Source organism: Mastomys coucha, unplaced genomic scaffold (genome assembly GCF_008632895.1).
Source record: "Mastomys coucha isolate ucsf_1 unplaced genomic scaffold, UCSF_Mcou_1 pScaffold22, whole genome shotgun sequence".
Taxonomy (NCBI): domain Eukaryota; kingdom Metazoa; phylum Chordata; class Mammalia; order Rodentia; family Muridae; genus Mastomys; species Mastomys coucha.
The window spans coordinates 224,473,683-224,478,829 of record NW_022196905.1 but is presented as its reverse complement, the minus strand read 5'-3'; the positions used below and the strand labels follow the sequence as shown (position 1 = coordinate 224,478,829).

Sequence of the window (5,147 nt, the reverse complement as noted above, 5' to 3'; positions counted from 1 at the left end):
ACATGATTCACTCAGGGGGTCTCTGGTAAGCTAAGGCTCGATAGAATCTTACAAGTCATCTTATCTCCCCATGCAAACATAATCCTAAAAGAAAAAGTCTCCATCATGGTTATTCTTTATGGTTTTCTAGGTTATTCCTAGAGACTTGTTCCTTAACATATATTCTGAGATTCTTTTTTGAGGTTTCACAAAGTATCTATATTTAGAAATTGCATAATATCCATATATTCATTTAGGGAGAGCTGACTTAAAATGAGTTCCCATTTAAGGATGAGTTTCTCTGAAAGATAGTTCTAATATCGCTACAGTTTTATACCTGTCATCAAATAGCTCCTGTGGCTTTAAATGTATACTTTATTCTAAAAATTGTATAATTTTCTTTTTATAAATAATTTCTGCATATTTTTGATGGACTGGTTTCTAGAGTAGTCTAATTCATTTTTCTATACCTTTCCAAATTTTTGGTTTTTTTAATAACAATTTTTGTTTCATGGTTTACAAGTACCTTTCAGCAATATATTGTTATTTTTTTCCCTCAAGCCCAATTTATATGCTCACTCAATATTATGCACTGGCTGTAATGGTCATTCTTTATCATTAGATTGATTGAAATGTGTTTATTTGCTGTTTAAATTCATCTTTTATTGTTTATATCTTTGAACCATTACTTATAGTCATAATTATTTTCTCTTATTGCTATTTTATTTATAAGTTCAACAGCTACTAAATTTTATCAAATATTTTTATATATACTGCTATGACTTTCTTCTTTGGTTATTTGATTATTATTAATAAGTTATACTGATAGGTGACAACATCAATCTTTCCTTGAACAAAACATTGTTTTGATATAAAATCCCAAACAAATTGTCAAAGGTCTAAAAGTGCTTCTTTATTTATTCATAACATTTTTAAAGCAAATTTTATTCAAAATTATCATGAACCAGTGTTAAAATTGCACTGACTTTATAAACGGAATGTGAAAGTTTACATTTTCCATGGCCTGAAATGTCTAACAAGCACCAGGATAATTTATTCTTGGGGCTAGAAAGATGTCTCCAATAGTTAAGATTTGGATCCCAGCAGCCATGTAACATGATGGGTGTCTTATACATACTTATAGCTTCCAGTCCAAAGTGGGCAGAGACAAGAGACTCACTAAGACTTGTTAGTTTTGACTAGTTGAGAGAATGTGAGCTCCAGGCTCAGGGAGAGACTCTGCCTACCAGAAATAGTGATCGAAGACCTCCTCTGGCTAGTGCAAGCATAGAAATCCTCACACACACAAGCAAGTATGTGCTCACAGAATGAATAAATAAATTTTAATACTCATTTCAGCCATACTAAGCTTACCAGGATAGAATATGAAATGAAATTTTAGATTCTCCTACAGTATTTGTTCAACCAACTGTTCCAACTTCTGAGTTATATTTAATAATTTTATTTTTCTAAAAATTCTCTATTTCCTTAAGGCTCTGAATCTGAATGTCATAGAGTTACACACAATTCTTATTTGCAGTTTTTCAAATGGATATAGCCTCTTGCTCATAGCAAATGTTGCCTATTTTTGTTCTGTATTGCCTTAATTAGGCTTGAAAGCTACAATGTTTTTTCAAAGGAGCCAATTTCTCCAATTACCTTTTTTCCCTTTCTGTTTCACTATTTCAATTTTCATCCCATTAATTCCCTCTTCTTAGTTACTTAGTTTATGTGGTTACTTTTCTTAATTTTAAATGCTGAGTGCTTCGCTTTTAAAGTGTTTTCGTCTTTTTTTACTTTAACAATTAACGATTTTCTCCATGACTAACTTCGGTTTTTATGAAAACACAGAAAAAGAAATGTCTTTTACAATTGAATGCCATAAACAGTTGCAGTTACCAGATCAAGCACATGTGATTAAATTCCTTCTCATATTTCTATTTTTTAAAAAAGGCCACAGCAGAGGCCTGGGCGCCCCACTTAGAGTTTCTAGGGATCCTAGGAGCTGTAGGTGCCCTGGAGAAGGTTCTGAAAGGCGGCCAGACATAGAGCTGAGGCTGCAATGCCAGGAACAGGTAAGCCATTCTACATCACCTGCTGAACTCCCCTCATCTGGCCAGTTCCTCAGGCCCCCTCCCCACCCCTGGTATTTCTTCCTGTTTGGCCTGACATTTTGAAGAATTCTCCTCCCACTGCAGCAGAGTCCCATTTGACTAACACCTTTTCTATTCAGCACCACTTCCTCCAGATCCCTCCTTTCATAGCTCATGGCTTCAATTCCCTAGAGTCCTTCCCCAATGGCCTTTTTTTCTAGGTTCCATAGCTCTGCCCTCAAGCCTGACCTCCCCCAATCACAACAATATTTCTCCAAACTCCCCCGCAGACCACCCCTCTCGATTCCTGGAGACAGGCCTCCAACCACCTGCTCTTCCCTCTTGAGATCCTTTAGGTCCCCATCTGCTCTGGTCTCCCAGTTCTGGAATACCAAAAGCACTCTGAGTTCATCCTGCTTGCTTCACCTGTGAAATGGGACAACGACAAAAAACACCCAAGATTCTTCCCCATCTCCCTTCCATCCACACTGTTCTTGTGTATTTCATTGTTGTTAATATAGAATTGGGACAGCAAGGATCGTCTGGACATTTATTTACTGCAAGCTAGATCCTGTGTCAAACACTACCTGTGTTGCAAGCTATTTCCTGGTGAAGACCACAAAGTAAGCATCTATAACAGGCTAGTTTTCTTTACTAATCTGATGTTTTTTATTATTATGTCTTTAGTATGTCATGTTGGCGTTCCAAAGAGTCCAGACAGTAGCTATATCAGAGATTGGCCAGAGATTGGAAATTGCCTTGTAGGTAGTTTTAGAGTTTCAAAAATGTTTTCTCAGTGGTGACAGAATCTCAGTGGGCATACTGGCTGGGAAATAGGCATAAACCTCAGCCATGGCGTTAGTTGTATGAGAGACACAGAGGCTTGAGGGTTGAATAGGGGGAAGGAAAGTCTCCTACCCTTCAATGGGAGTCAGAAAATCTCAAATAATGACATTATTAGCTACTGTCCCTATAATGATAATGTTGGCTCCACTAGAGACTGTGGTCACAGGAGCACTAGAAATTACAAAGTCCGTGCTATATGCTCTTCCATTTGGCACATACCTTCTGTGATGGCTATTCGTGGTTGTCAACTTGATTATATCTGGAATGAACTACAATCCAGAAATGGAGGGCACACCTGTGATCCAGAGCTTGAGGCAAGAAGACAGATTTCTAACCTGGATCTTGACATGATCTTGAGGCATAGTGGCCATGAAAATCTTAGGTCCAGGCAAGGTAGTAAGCACCTTTAATTCCAGAAGACTAAGACAAGCAGATCTCTGAGTTCAAGGTCAGCCTGGAACAAAACAAAGTTTTAGATCCAGGCGTGCGCACCTTCTGCTGGAGGCCTGTCGGACATCGGAAGAAGGAAGATTCACTCTTCTTCGCCTGCTTGCACTTACTTGCTAGCACATCTGTTGGAACCCACTTCTACAGAAGACCAGCTGAAACAACCAGCCTTGTGGGACTGAGTAACTACTAAATCCTTGGACTTCCCATTCACAGCTGACCATCATTAGTAGGATTACAGACTGGTTCAGACAACGAAGAAGAAGGACAGAAAGTGCCTCCACCCCAGAAACACCCATGCCTCTACCTCTGCCCCCAACTCCAGACCAATTCATTGTGCAAAAGGACTATGATCCCAAAGTTTCCAAGCCCCTTCCTCCAGCTCCTGCTTCTGATGAGTATCTTGTATCCCCCATCACTGGGGAGAAGATTCCTGCCAGCAAAACACAAGAACACATTTGCATTGGGCTTCTTGACCCCCACTGGCTGGAGCAGCAGGATTGCCCCATCAGAGAGAAAGAGAGTGATGATGAGGTTTATGTACCAGGTTTGGATATTGTGAGCAGCTTAAAGCAGTTCACTGAGCAACGTACTGACTTCTTTGGGGTAGAAAAGACAGCCATTGGTAAGAAGTTTGGTGAAGAGGAGATCCAGAAGCCAGAGGAAACAGTGACATGAGTTGGCCTTTCAGGCAGTATGGCCTGGGCCCAGCAGGGTGCCCTGGCCAACATCACCTTACAGAAACAGATTCAGTCCATCCATTAGGCCAAGGGCCTGGTGCAAGAAGACTCTAAGGAGAAGATTGGCCCTAACAAGCCCAATGAAATCCCTCAGCAGCCACCACGTCCATCTTCAGCCACCAATATCCCCAGTTCAGTACTCCCCCAACCTCATCGCATCAGAGCCCTGGCCACCTGTGATGCCACCTCTGGTCCCTACCACTGTTGTAGCTGCAGTACCTGTCATTGCCTCCACCTCCTATGGCATCTGTGGTCTGGCTGTCCCAAGGCTCAGTGATCACCTCTAAGCCACCCAACATCCACACACCCAGGATCAAAGTGGTAACTACAGCTCCTACGGTACCTCCCATCCTGGCCCCCCCGAACACTGCCTATGATTGTGCCAACAGCCTTTGTGCCTGCCTCACCTGTGGCTCCGGTCCCAATCCCAGCTCCAATCGCTCCTGTACACCCCCTACCTCCTATGGAAGATGAGTCTTCATCCAAGAAGCTAAATACCAAGGACAGCTTCATGCCTGAGGAAGAGTTCCTGCACAAGAACAAAGGTTCAGGTATCCATTAAAGTACAGGTACCCAACATGCAGAATAAGACAGAATGGAAGCTGAATGGGCAGGGGCTGGTCTTCACTCTCTCATTCACAGACCAGGTCAATGTCATCAAAGACATGAAGATTCATGAAGATTCATGAAGCTACAGACATGCCTTCAGGGAAACAGAAACTACGGTAATGAAGGCATCTTCATCAAGGATTACAGGTCCCTGGCTTACTACAACATGGCAAGTGGTGCTGGCATCCACTTGACCCTCAAGAAGAGAGGCGGGAGGAACAAGTAGCAAGAGATCCCTGCGATTGGACTCCTGCCATTGTACCTCTTTCCTTCGCAAATTCCAGAGTTTCCCTGAGACCTCAGGCACAGCCTGGACATTTGATTCCCTCTAAGCCATACTGTAGAATGAATTTCTTGTTTAGATTCTGGATTGGAGGTCCTTCAAGGAAGCTCATTAGGAATTGAAAACCCAGGGTTGTCTCACAGGCACAAT

General features: G+C 41.7%; 1 pseudogene; it reads left to right on the top strand.

Moving 5' to 3' along the window:
• The first annotated feature begins 2,041 nt into the window (after window positions 1-2,041).
• Window positions 2,042-4,940, top strand: LOC116067854 (annotated as a pseudogene).
• Window positions 4,941-5,147: the final 207 nt, after the last annotated feature.